The following is a 15044-nucleotide window of genomic DNA, read 5'->3' on the forward strand; positions in this document are numbered from 1 at the left end:
AAATTCTCAAGAGCAAAAGCAAATGAGCTCACTTAAAGATGTTCTGCATTACTTATCATTTTCCTTGTGCATTTTCACTTGGAATGTCATAGTCTCCCATGGAGTTGACTGAAACTTGTGATTTACAGTGTATTTCACTATGTTCACTCAGATTGACAAATACAGTCTTTTTTAACACTCCAGATTTTTTTCTCTACCATACTAAACAAAATATTAAGAAAAAAAAAGTAAAAAAAAAAAAAAAAAAGGAAGGTATTTCCTCACAATATATGGTCAATCACTTGATTAAAATCAAGCGTCCTTTAACTGAGATCCTTATAGCTGAATGAAACCTTAAATGTAGCTTAATTTGACGGCACCACTAGATACTAAGTGACATGCATCTGTATCACAGGCACCCTACACAGTTTACTCTTCTGAGAAACTCATCCAACAGTCAAGAGTTGACTGCAGATTAGGCCAAATCTATCCTCTGTGGGCTGTTTCCCAAACTGCAGATGTGCTGGGAGACACTTGTAACCTACAGACATTTTGTAGATGTGCTGGGAGACACTTGTAACCTACAGACATTTTGTAAATAAATTGGAAACTTAAGTATTTTTAGCATATGTTAGAGTTTAAATAACACATTTGTTGAAAATGTGTAAAGGAAAATAAAATCAGAATAAACTTGTAGCCAAATTTAATTTCAAGGAAATTTTTCTGCTTGAAGAAAATGAAACAAAGCTCTATTCTAGATGGCTTCAGACATGAAACAATTTCCATTTTTGTAAATTAGCATCATAAATAATTTTTTTCCAGACAGCTGCCTGGAGGAAAAGGACCTGAGAATGCTGGTCAACAGCAGCTGAACATAAGGCAGTATGTGCCCAGGTGGCCAAGAAGGTCAATGGCATCCTGGCATTTATCAGCAATGGTGTGGCCAGCAGGACCAGGGAAGGGATTGTCCCCTGTATTGGGCACTGGTGAGTCCACACCTTGTGTATTTTGTCCAGTTCCAGACCCCTCACTACAAAAAGATATTGAGTTGCTGGGGGGTGTCCAGAGAAGGGTAATGAAGCTGACAAGTTTCCCTTTAGCAGCTTAGCTGAAATAATTGACACCCAGTCAGTCTGCAAGCAGACAATAATCTTCTTCCACCCAACCCATGGTTTATATACTGAGCCTGATGCTTTATGGTATGAAATATACCTTTGGCCATCTTAGGTCATCTGGTTGTGCCCCCTTCCAGCTTTGGGTACTCTTCCTCACTAAGAGAGCATGAGACACGGGAAAGTCCTTGACTTAGCGTAAGTGCTCCTCAGCAACAACCAAAACATCAGTGTATTATCAACATTATTCTCAACTTAAATCCAAAATACAGCACTGTACAGGTTACTAAGAAAAAAATTAACTCTATCCCAGCCTATAGCAGGATACCTTTCATGGATCTGCTGGCATGGGTTTTGTTTGTTTGTTTTTTTCCTGTAGCAACTTCCAAAAATGTAGCAGATAAACCCAACAGCAAGAAAAAAATGTAATCACCAGTATTATTTTTAATATATGACATGCAGATTTTTATATCAGTGGCTTATTAACTCCTTGCAAGTGGATTTAGAGTGTGTTTCTACAGGAGGTGACATAGGTAATAGTAAATATTCTGCCAGCAATTTTCCATGCCTGAAAAGGAGTGGACTAGTGTTTGGTTAATTCCAGCTCCCAGGGAAGCTGTGGATATGGACTGCATATGAAGTACAAATTTTTTCAGAGCCAATGAAAAAGCTGTTTTTTAACTGGACTAAATTAGGTCTTTCATGGGAGAGCAACAAACCAGAGCAAATTGCTCAACAGTACCCTCTTAAAATGTCAAAAGTATTTTGTCAAGCATAATCATTATTTATATCATACAGACTTCCTGCATCTGCTTTTACTCTTATCATGGCCCAATCCAGAATTATTCACAGAGAGCATCACCTACAAAGAAATAAAGATAAATCGTGCAGTTCACCAAAGAGAACATCATGCCATCAGGAACATATTTTGCAGAGCTCATGGTTTTATGTGTTTCAGATTTCTTGCTGTATGTTAAAAATTGAAGTCTGGAGAGCTGCTGAATCTTTTCTGTGGAGATAGAAAATTCTGTTTTATCTAAGACAGTGCAATAGTCAGGAGAAATCATTATTACAAATCCATGCAGTCGTCTATTTTTTCAGATATTCACTCTATTTCTACATCTGCTTTCATTTTACATGAGGACCCTTTCACATTTCAAAGAAGATTAAATGTTGGAGGAGAGAGGAGAAAGTGCTTTTCTTTTCCTGATTGTCTATTTAAGTCTGATTTTTTACTTGTGTGAATCAACATAATTATATTGATTTCAACAGAACTTCAATAACTACCCTGTTTGAAAACATAAACCTTTTTGAAAACAAAAAAATTCCAATAAGCCCCATTATCTAGGAGATTTGAATGCTTTAATTTTATGTTTACTGTACAATTTTTCCATGTGGATATAACACCTTGATTTTTGATTACTTCATCTGTCCATCATGTTTTCATATCTCTTGATCTTCCATGTTGCTGAGAAATGTAGTGTATGTTGCAGTAAATGCGTGACAAAATGCTCCAAAATCCTTGATCACAATCAGCTCCTCAGTTGTCTAATTAGCATTCTATTTCCACCCAGGCTGGGCAGTGCAATGGAGGTGGCAGGAGGAGGCCTTAGTCGAGGGCTCATTAGTCCCCATTTCCTCATTCGTCCCCAGATGTAATGCTGGCAATCAGTCCTGTGTACAACTGTGCTGTACTCAGGCCTTCCTTATGGTGCTCCTGTCAGGCATAATTAATCAGTTCTTTTATTGATTGCATTTAGTATATTGGCTTTCAGACCAGGAAAAATGCAGTGAATAAACATCTCTCCTGAATTTTGCCCTGCACCAGGACTTCATCACCTGATCCAACACAAAGACAATTCCCACTGCATTACAAGGGTAAGAAATTCTAGATGCTGAGCATATCATGCTTCCAGAGCTGTCAGGCTATTCTCCCACCCCCTCCTTGTGACTGCAGGGCCATACATGCCCTACTCAGAGAGAGCTCCTTGTCCTGTGTCAAACTCTACAAATGGAAATAGTAACAGGACTGATATCCAAACTTACCGCTAATTGCCTTCTGAAGAAAGGGGACCACTTACAAGAACTTACTTCATCCTGATTCAAGATTTGTTTTAAAAGCAACTCTTGGATAGTAAAATATTAAAAAGATAGATCTGAGTTTTCTTCTGGTCTTAAAGATAACTACTTTTGTATTCTGAAAATCATGTTTACACATCATGTCCTACAATTTGGTGTGCTTCAAAAAGTACTCCATACTGCTGAGGTTTTCTGCCTGCAGTCATCTTCATCTGATATCTAGTTTTTACAAGTAATCTTACTGTTGACACATTTACCTATGTTTTCCAAAGGCATAAATTTCAGGCCATAAGTCTGACAATACTACAAAATTTCTTAACTGCCTCTGCCTTCTATAACTGCTTCACAGTATTCCCTTTTACTGAGAACTGGGGGGCAGGGAGGGGAGTGTTGTGGTTGATGTTGGGTTTGTTTTGAGGTGTTGTTGGGCACTGCAGTGGAAGTGCAGAATTTAAAAGGGAAATGACTTATCATGCTGGATCTGTTGCCTGTGGTGCAAGACAAGGCAAAAGGAATGAGAGGACAAGGAGAAAACGTTTTACTTACAGCTCAGTTCTTAAGGCATAATGGTTTAATTGGATGAAAATGAGAGAAGATGAAGGGGATATAGTGACAGAATGGTCAAAGGATGCCACGAAGAAGAAGAAAAAGCAGAATCACACATCTCAGCCTGGTAGTAAATACCATGTCTAAACACTTAAGATATTTTATTCTTTTTCTTTTTGGTCTGTCATAGATTGCTTGCTCAAACAGATAGTTGGAGTATGATTTAAGAAAGGGAAAAAGAATTTAAAAATCACATAACATCTCTGCCTTTAACTAATTACAGGCATGCCTCAACTGCAATCTTAACTGATAAATATAATCTCATAAATCCTTGCTCATGAATGTGATGCTACACTGACTGGTTGAAAATTGTACATGTTTTAAAGCACCAGCCAAACCAAAATTTTTAAAACCACAGTGGATGGAGCTGGTGATCAGCCTTAACTCTGCTCATAGTGCCTCATGCCACGCGCCCTTGTGGCACACATATTCTCACTTCATACCAAAATCGGTATCCTCTGGCTTTCTGGTAGCCACCTTAGGGATGAAGGGTATGGCACAGTACCTTGGTATGCACCCAAACTCTACTTTCCTCATTTTCAGGTTTCTGTTTTCATAAACTGCATATTCAGAAATATACAATGTAATGCTACTGCCTTCTGTAGGAGGACACAAATTGTTTCAGCCTCTCAACCCAGATTCCCAATGCTGCTGCTCATGTTTGTGGAATACAGCAGGAGAAGACACAGCTGTTCCCAGTGCTTCCATGAGTCAATGCCACCAATGAGATGTGAAAGGCCAAGTACATATGGTGGCTGAAACTCCTGGGTCCTTTCCAGTGCTGCCTCACTTGACCCTGGGAGAATCGTGACATGAGGGACAATTTCTGCTAGCTCTATTAGAGAACTGCTCCAAGACAGATGTAAAAAGAACAAGGCAGGCAAAGAGGCTCTCAGGCAAAATGGAATATGTTCCCTACCCCACTGCATGTGAAGAACGGATATGCAGACATTATGGATATATGGATATACAGACAGAAATGATGTCCCCAGTTATCATAATTTGTCACTGAACAGTACTCAAAGAAAAAGCTTTTTTTCCTTTTAAGTTCCTGAATTAAAAAATAAGCTAACTTTTACCTTGTTTAAAAGATTTAAATAAAATGCTGTTATATAGAATTCTATATTATAGAATGTTATATGGGGACTTACAGGTAGCACTCAAATTTTTCATTTGATTAGTCACCCAATATTATAACAGGAGAATGACAACAAGATACTACAGAATCCATCATAGGTCAGGATATGAACCTCTAAGGCAACAGCTTTTGTTTTTAAAAGACTGTCCTTTTGTTCAGATGTAAAAATTTCCACAGACAAAAATAAGAAATTATTTCTTATTGGCTAGAATCCCTAATACACAGGTCCACCAAAGTCTAACTATACACTATAATTAAACTGTCAAAGTTTTTCTATCAAATAATTAAAAAATGTAACAAACCCAGCATTAATAAACTGGGTGTATAGTGTCTCTTCCTGGACAATTTGACTGTGGAGGCTTTGAACCATGTTTCCAATTTCTCATACTCAATGAACTGGGTTTGCTTCTCATTCAGTCATCAGATGAATTAATATTAATAGTCAGTGCAGATGATAAACTACTTACACATATATGTTATTATGACTCTACAGCTATTGTGAGTCATTACAATAATCTGACAACACTTCTGACCTGCTCCATGTCCATTAGCATTAAGGGTTCAATACCAATTAGATTTATCAGTAGATCCAGTGTTTTTCTCACTTTACCATATCACCGTATTATGTTAACTGAAAATATGTGAGCAGTCTGAGTCAAAAAATTATAACCACTATTGCAAAGATTAAAACAGAAATTATGGAAATTTGATCACAAAGTCAATGTTTTGGGAGCAGATTTCAATTTCAAAAGTAGTTATTATCATTTTTCTATAATACATCTCGCAGAGCCTCACTGCTTTTCATGAACTGAAAGGTCTAAGAGGAAGCAATGACACTGGAAAAAACAATTTAAAAACCCCAAAACAAAATAAAAACTTAAAAAACCCAAAAATAAGTCCCATTTTTAAGTCCACAGATTACAAACTGTGTTTTATTGACTGAAAAAATTAAGATGGTCATTTCATCTACAAGCAAGTTCTGATGGACATGTTTCCACTGTACCTGCTGTTTTTCTGGAATTAATAGCATTAACCACCACAGGAAGGCAACTAGTGACAGGACAAGAGGATATAGTCTTAAGCTGCACCAGGGGAGGCTTAGGTTGACCATTGGGAAGATTTTTTTCACAGAAAAGGTGGTTAGACATGGGAGTGGGCTGCCCAGGGAGGTGGTGGAGTCACCGTCCCTGGAGGTGTTTAAGGAAAGGATGGATGTGGCACTCAGTGCCATGGTCTAGTTGACATTGTGGTGTTCAGTCATAGGTTGGACTCAGTGATCTCAGAGGTCTTTTTCAACCGGATTGATTGTGTGAAGGAGTGGAACCACAGATCTGCTTTTGGGAACAACCTCATGCCCTGGATCTCCTGCTAAGTGAGCACATTCAGCCTGGGTGGTGACTGCTGCAGTATCAGCTCCTGAGAGGACTTGAGTGGCAGATCTTGCTGGCTGGTTTGCATTTAAACAGCCTGTTCTGCCAGCACCCTGCCTCTGCTGCTGGCTGCTTAGGCTCACAGGTGCCTTCCCGGGGCTGCTTTCACTAGAACAGGATTTTGCTGCTGTAGTGCAACCCTGTTCACAACATTACCACATCAGTGACACACAGAGTGCAAGAGTCTGGGTCGCTGGTGTGAGTCTGCTTTTATTCCAGCCCTGAGTGATGATTTAAGCTTCTAGGCCACACAGTGTTATCTGAGCTTCTATGGGACACTGAACTGTTACAATTTCTATTGTTACCCACTACAAATTCTCAAAGCAGAACATATAATAAAATTTCAGCAAACACAGAACTCTGCTTCTGTCCTTGAACTACTTGATTGATGCACTGTACCTACAATGCCAAAAGTAAACATATATTGGAATCATATCACAAATTACGAATAAGTAATCACAGAAATGTCTATCCATGAAGATGAAAAACAGCTCATCATCTCTGATTTGTATAACTAAAAAGCTAAAATTAGTATAGAAAAATTCTCTGTTTTAAACTCTGCACTTCTTTGCCCAAATCAATAAAATATTAGGATTTATATTGACTCCACAAAGAGGCTTTGCAGTATCTTACAGTGCTCAGGGGTTTAATAAAGCTAATTCTGCAGATTATCTGGAGGATTCTAATTAATTAATTAATTTAATAATGCTAGATGACTTTTAGAGAGAGCACACACTCTGGTTAATGTCTTAGCATGAAGTTGCCAATCTTCAAGAAATCCTACTGAAAGCAGTTCTTAGGAAAAGAGTAGCATTGATAATGATACCTTTTTTTGCCAGCTTGAACTGATCTGAAATTCAAGATCCGCCCATCTCCTGACTTTAGCCTATGTGAGTGTAAAAGAGCCATCTTACCTCTTGACTTGTTTCTGCTACCTCCATTAAAATTTAGGTATTCCTGAAATCTTAACAGGATCAAAGAAAGTAAATTCTCCAGCATTGTCCTGGAAGTCAAACATGTGCTGACACCAATGCTGTCACACAAACTGATTTTGAACCAAAGCAGCCGCTAAGCTCAGCTTCGTGTCATACTAGAGAAAACTTCCCACTTAACCAGTCTTCTACCATAATCAGTCCTGCTGCAGAAAAGATGACGACACCAATCTTTTTAAGCCTCCTGAGATCAAAACATTATGAAATACTTTAGGCAGTATTTCATGTTTTCCCTAACATACTCGTGATATCAAAATGTTCACACATACAAATATGCATTATTATAACTGATTAAGCTACAATGGTACAAACAAATTGGTGAGAAAGATCTCAAGCAGAGTTCTGAAGATCCATTATATATTTTTAATATAGCTAGATGTAAGATGTAATTTCATAATTTTTAAGACAGCTACCTATGTAGGAGTTAAGAAAACATTATCTTTTTATTTTCTGATGAATTCTGAAATATATGTCAAATGGTTTGAAAATATGAAAATATAGTATGCTAATCAGTAATATTACACTAATATAATATTAATTAATGCATTTGGGAGATACACATATATACATATATATATTTTCCTTGCACAGGATTTCTAGTATTATTGCTTGCATTTTAATATAAATGTTATAATAGATTGCATTATACTTACCCAACAAGATTAATTTATGAAACCATATTGTGGTTGATGATGGCAGCTGAACCCCTCAATGGAATTAATTAAAGGATAATCTCCATTGCTTTGCAGAATACAAACCAATAAATGGCTGCTGAGATTAATAACTGAAGTGGAGCTAAAGAGTTTAAGGAATTTCAAACCCCACTTATTACACACTCTACAAAGCAGGAGAGAATATAACTGTACAGCAAACCAGAACATCAAAAAATGCAAAAACAAAACCAAAAAAGAAGCCCACAAAAGGAAAATGACATTTCCTTCCCTTGTGAATATTTCAAAATGATGCTTCATTGTTCAACAGTTTTGTGTCATAGAGATGAACTTGGCTAAAATGGAAAAGAATTAAGCTAAAAATATGTGCCAGGTCTTTTGGTTGTTTGTCTAAAACAAGGAGTACACAGGGAAAACATTTCAAGCAAATTAGGTCAGGACACTGCTGACCAAAATATAAGTAGATTTTATAAAGATAATTTATTTGTGAAAGTTTAAATTTTAATATTCAAATATTTACTATTTGCCAAACAGAAATTGGAAAATTACAGAGCTTGCAAGGCTTTTGTGAAATGTTTTCTTTAGAGTAGAAACTGTGGTATCCTTTGGATGAAATTGCTTCTGTATCTTCACATAGTACCTTTAGCTGATAGAAATGAGATTCATGTGATGTTCAGGTCTCCTTCTGGCTTTGGTAGGAACAAATGGGGTACAGGTGTGTGTGTTGCAGTAGAAAGGATGTTGTGCTTTGAAACTTTGTCAAAGTTGCAATTTTTCGACGCCATTTTCAAAGAGTTATATAAACACTCTTAGGCAACAACCATTTTATTCTGATTTTTATTAAGTGAATTGAAAAGTGTCTTTAAAAACCAAAGCCTGCTACTTTGTCTCATTCCTTTTTCATCAAATAATATCCTTAGCTTTGATTTCTTCCTGAATATAAGTAACTCTAATAAACACTTTCTATAAGCATTTTAATCTTTCTTTTCATTTTATTGCTCCACAAAAATGAATGGCAAATTCAGAAATTTCTGTTTTAAAATGGGATTTCACTCTTTCTTCCATGTCTATAGAAAGTTAATTAAGATTGACATTAAAAAGGTATGAAATGTGGGTTAAACTCACCCTACTCACTGTGTACCTTTAAATATGATGAGGGCTCAGCTCACTAGATAGAAGATATTGTCACCTGAAGTCCAAGAAGCTTGTTTCATAATAAAAAATGTATTTAAAAGAAAGGAATAATAATAGAAAAAGTATATGCATCACTCTCTGGTCTGTTAACACCTGCTCTGGTCTCATATCTGCCTGAGAAACCTGCCTCAAGAGCAGCTCTCTCTCTGCCAGGATGTGTGGTCATCTCATCATTCTTTCTGAGCTTTACACTTTGGAGTGGACTAGGTGAAAAAGAAGTCTGGAATGGAAGAAGCAAAGTACAAAGAACCTCACTTCTGTTAGCAAGGTTTCAAAGGTAATATAGTCATCCTAATCGGCTGAGTCAGAATTATAATCAATAATGTGATGTTCTTAGATATATTTGTAATAATGAACTGAAAAGGTAATTTGTTGCATTCCCTTGAATATTGCTTTCTCATCATGAACTTGAGAAGTAAATTTTCTTCAGCCTCTTTTTTTTATTCCTGATTACACATTGAAACTTCTACTGCATTAGTGCAAATTATGCTTAGAGCTTCAGAGAAATGTTCTTGTTCATTTTCCTTTAGATTTCCTTAAATCCCTATAAAATCCTAATCTGATTTTATAAGCCATTTTTTGTATGAAAGACTACCATAATGCAAATAATTTGACAAACAGGATCACAGGACTAAACGAGGAAACAAAAAGATGAAAATTATGTTGCAATTATCAAACTGTTCAAAATGCCCCATAAAGGTTGATTTTTGGGAAGATTTAGGGTTTTTTTTTCCTGAAATTAAGTTTTAAAATTTATAAAATCCTATATTAAATCAATATTTTTACAACAGTACCTTGCCAGTCAGAAGGATTATGCTATTTTGACACCAAGAGTTGAATCTGGTGGGAGAGTGGGAGTTTCCACCTCTGAGCATAGCAGAGGCATCTTTTCTATCTTACCAAAAGAGGTATTTCTCCTTCTAGACCTCATAATTCTCACACAGATTTCAATGTATCCACTAAAATTGACACCGTCTCATATGAAATGTTTGAGTTTCACCCCGTGATAAAATAAGAGCTTGCAAAGCATTTTTAGACAGCTCAGTTGAAGTATATCAGTATATGTGAATATGTTGGTTTGCAGCATGACTTTTTCCTGTCCCAATACTCAGACTGGGTTGTGCACTGTTTCTGAGCCGGGTGGGATTTATGCTAGTTTTAGCATTTGCTAGACAAGGAAATTATCTTAGCTTAACTGAAATAAAAACTTGAGAAAGCCTTGTTTTCTCTGAAGAGCTATTGAGTATGCCTGAGAAAGGCTTTGAAACGAAGGTAGAGACCCAAGTATTTAAAATAAGACTTGATGAACTAGAACTTTCTGATTCAAATTTGGCTTTGTCTTCTGGTGAACACAGCAGGAAAATGGCTCTGTAAATAGGCTGCACAGAGATAACCTGCAAGTAAGATAGTGAGATGGGAGAAATAAATCTCTTCCACAGCAGGGACCTGTGCAAACAGAAGCAGGAGGAGCCCCCAGGGTAGCACACACTGCTCTGGACTGCCCCAGCCCAGTGTATTACATCTGCCAAGGATCTGCCATCTACCTGGCTGCCACTGAAGAGCACAGACTGATTTCTTCACACTTTTCTGTTGCTTAAAAACAAGGTTTCCCTCAATTTCTGTGCATTCTTATGCCCCAAATCAAAATCATAGTGATCGTTCTGGGAATGGTGATGCAGAACTTCCTCTTTCTTGATTATTTGGGCTTATAGCTTCTTTTTGACCTATTACTCTTCTCTGTCTCAAGCAATTTTATAGTTTGGCACCTGTAGTTCTGTTAATTGTCTTTAGCAAACAAGATTCCTGGTCCCACCTCTGAGTGCTGAACTGGAATCTGGTGACTCCCTAAAGCTAAAACATTTTCCTATAGTTACCTTTTACTGAGAAGCACCTTTCCTGGGAGAATGAGACATTTCTCAGAAAAACTTTAATAGTGCTGTCCATCAAATCAGATCAAATAATAAGAAAATTGTAGGGAAAAAGTTTCAATACTTTCATGTATTATTTATGTTTGGTGTTTTTATTTCATAATAGTTACATAAATATGTAGGGCAAATTTCTTAATTCTGATAAACTCTAAAAACCCATGTAGTTCAAAATGCTTATATATTCCATGCAAAATTCTCTTTAGTGGACAATAAGAAAATAATAAAAACATGGTTTACAGTTTTACAGGACCTTTCATCCAAGAGTCTCCAAAGGGCTGCAGAGATATGTGCATAGCAGCATTTTCATCTTAGAGCTAAGGAAATCAAAGGCTAGGAAGATTAAAGCCCAAACCTTTAAATATGCCTTTGGAATTAACTGGAGCCTTTGAAAACTTTTCAGGGTCTACATCTATGTGACTTATCCAAGGATGCCCCTTTCACGTAGATTGAAAATAAAATATAGATGTATTTAATTCCTTTTTCATTATTTCAAGGCCACCAAAAACGAATTACACATATAGAACAAGAGTAGCTAAATCACTTCATGCATTTCATAGAAGAGATCTTACACCATTAAATATATACAGTGTAAAGTACATTCTTGTTTTTCATTGTACTTGGAGAGCCCTCTAAACATGCAAGAATTGCCATCACAGGTCCTGATCATGTGTCTGTGTGCAGATGAGTCTGTAGCTGCACATGCATTCAGCCCCAGGGTTTTATTTGCATAGGGGAAGGGTGTCAGATGATGAAGATTTTAACCATTAAAACCTAGGAAACTAACTTTCCTACCTAGAGACCAGAAAAAGGGCTGCTTATTTAGAAGGCAGAGTCCTGAAAGGACTGTCTGAAGGTGGATGATATGAATATATCCCTCAAAAGATCCACATCCTGAACCAATCCAGATGTTTAGATGCTTCATTTAAGTTCCATGCTGACACAGGGAATTGTATCAGGAAAAATGGAAGGAAAGCAGAGGAATTGGGTTTGAGACTCAGAAGTTTACAGATATTTAGAAGTCTATAATTCATAACATGCTGATGTGATTTATGTCAGTGACACTAAGTGGGATCCCACTTCTGTTGAAAACCATCACTATTTTTAATAGTCTAAGATCAAATTTTAAAGGCATTTTTATATTTTATTTAACATTCTGGTATTAAATATTCTGCTAATCAATTCAAATGCTTATCAGATTAATAAAATTTATATTCAACATCTATAGTCCTCTTTGTAATTTTTGTATGGATTTTAGATACATATAAGCAAAAGAGAATTTTACCCTATAGGATTAAGCAAAAATATTTCTATTCTTAAATGTCTGCATTTGTTTCAGCTTTTTTTTGTTTTAATTTCTGAAATTCTAACATTTCTCATCTTAATGCTTTGAAGAAAATATTGACCTAGAAGAGTACAGCATACTTTAAAATTACGGGTATGAAGAAAATTGGAATGCAAAAGGAACCTCCTAGGTGAGATTATTCACCAGAAAACACAGAAAAACGAAATAGAACATAGTTTTTGAAAGAGGAAGAGCCCTGGAGCAGGTGAGATTTGCATACTAATTAGAGACAAAGTTTATTCAGGCTCACAGGCCAATCTATCTTCCATCACTAGGCAGCATCTGTTTTAGATGATTCAACTCCTTTTAGGTTGGATGCTGGTGTTATAAAAGCTGAAATATTTTTCAGCTTTCATTATAAATTTTTGCATTCGGAGGTTTACAATTCAGTGAGAAATACTTTTTTCATGATTAAGGTAATTCTGAAGTTATTTTTTAACAAAATAAATAATTTCACCATTTTTCAGTTGTGTTAAAAACCAATTTGTCTAATAGATGTGATGTGAAAAACAGTTAAAAATTAATCACTGACAAAACAATATATAGACTATGAAATATTAATAAAAGCAAAAATATACGGAATGGAAGAGATAGCAGAAAACTGAAATAAGTTTTAATATTTAACTGCCTTTCAATTACCACACCCATTATTCACCATCTCCTATACAATGCCTCACTCCTCCTCTATAATATTGATGTCGTTTTGCCTATATGAGCAAATTTCATAAGCACACTTAGAATATTTACCAATATCAATAGTCATATTATTATACAGAAAAAATCTCAGGACCATTTCCACAAAAGCTCTAAATGTAAACCCCCTGCAGTGCAATACTTCCCAATTTGACACACCTGTCATGTGCATTTGCAAATTCCTTGTCCTCTTTATTATTCTTTTTACTATGCCCCATGTTTTTTCCAGCCTTGTACTTGATGTACATATTAGCCCCCATAGCAATTTTAATATTTAAAAATATGCATTATTTTTGAACAATCTGCATGTCTGGATACTATCCTGATTTGTTTGCAATGAAAATATTAAGATGAAAATATGAGTTCAAACATTTCAAAGTGAGTATGTACAAAACCTGAGGTACCTAATTGCTTGTGAACTCAATTCAAACCTTGTGTGCAGTCTCACAGGAAGAAAATGTGTCAAAAAATCGAAAACAATGAAAGAAGTTACGGTGTAAGTTACTTTAATTCATCATCTTAATTCCATTAAAATGAAATACGATGTACAGGAATATTCTACTGCTGTCATAGATTCTTTTTCCAGACCACAGCTTAGTCACTTATGAAAAAATAGTGGCAGTTTTTTCTTAGTCATAAAATACTTGTACTGTGAAAATTACCTTTCATCAGTAACATACACATATAAAAGATTTACCTGAAATAGTTTTCTGACCAGTCCTCCAATTTTAAACAAACATGAGGCCTAGGGCTTTCATGATGGCTCTTTTCCTAGATGGACTTTAGGTTTCTGGCTGATTTTTTTTCCCCAATGACATTTGAAGGCTATGGTCTTCATTCTCCATTTCCATCTGTTCAGTCAAAGACAAATGACAGCTCTAATTTGAGCATATTTGGTAAATTTATTTGACTTCTGCCTACTTTCTCAGAGATGATTCACTCTTTTGCACCCAGCCTTAGCAGACATGACCTTCTTACCTCCTGAAGAGAAGGAAAATCACTTCCCCTTACCTCTTAAAAAGGGGATTATGGCAGAACTACTCTGATCTGCTATTCAGTTAAAGCATTTGTTGCCTTTACTGGACTTGTATTCTGACCCAGAAAAGCAATAGTAACAATAGATTTGGTTGTGCCATTCAATCTGTCACCATACCTTGCCTTCATCAAGATGACTTTATGGCCAAAAAATCCACTGTGCAGTCTGTCTCACTCCCTCTTGAAGAGCCATTTAATCAAATGCAGGTTATTCCATACATCAGTCAAATCTCTATGTAAAAGTAAAGGACATTTCACTCTAGTAAGGCTTGACACTCATCTTTCTCAACTGCTGAAATGCAATGCTGTATTACTGCACCAGTTCTTAGAAGATCATAAGAATGCTGTGCTTCAGAAAACACAGATGTGAGTAAGACAATGCAAATCTTTATAGCTGTAAAGAGAATGGCAATTAGCTCAGTACAGCTAATGTGAAAAATGTTCCTTCTTTACAAAGCCATGTATTTCGAGACAGCTGTAGCAATTCATCTTGAGACATGATGCCATTCCCAGAATTCTACTCTGTAAGAGTTATGGCCATTCTTCTTTACTTTAGTTTGGCATAAGAAAAATGAATTTGGCCAGTGGATATCTTGCTACATATACTGATCCTGGTATAAGTCTGTCTAGGAAAGAAGCAGCTTTGGGCAAGACAATCATTGCAATGCAGCCAGAACCATAGTCTCTCAGATGACAAAAAGCTTTCCTTTAACTAACCCAGAATGAGGATTTACTCTTTCTCTCTCTGTGTCATGTCTAACACTTGTCTCTACAAGGCTTATTTTACAGCTGTGAATAAATGTTCACCTACATCCACCAGCCAAGCTCCCGAGCACTGCGGCTGC

The 15044-nt window shown here is 36.3% G+C and overlaps 1 protein-coding gene and 1 long non-coding RNA gene across 8 annotated transcripts in view; both read right to left on the reverse strand.

The window, feature by feature from the left end:
• RALYL (RALY RNA binding protein like) overlaps window positions 1-15044 on the reverse strand; it is a 374914-nt gene that overhangs the window by 334614 nt on the left and 25256 nt on the right. The gene's annotated exons all lie outside the window — the stretch shown is intronic.
• On the reverse strand, window positions 233-680 carry LOC137476662 (uncharacterized). The gene is made up of 2 exons (XR_011000539.1): window positions 561-680; window positions 233-520 (listed from the first exon to the last, which is right to left on the reverse strand). It is a non-coding gene; the product is annotated as an uncharacterized lncRNA (long non-coding RNA).

The sequence above is a fragment of the Anomalospiza imberbis genome, chromosome 1 (assembly GCF_031753505.1).
Source record: "Anomalospiza imberbis isolate Cuckoo-Finch-1a 21T00152 chromosome 1, ASM3175350v1, whole genome shotgun sequence".
Classification (NCBI taxonomy): domain Eukaryota; kingdom Metazoa; phylum Chordata; class Aves; order Passeriformes; family Viduidae; genus Anomalospiza; species Anomalospiza imberbis.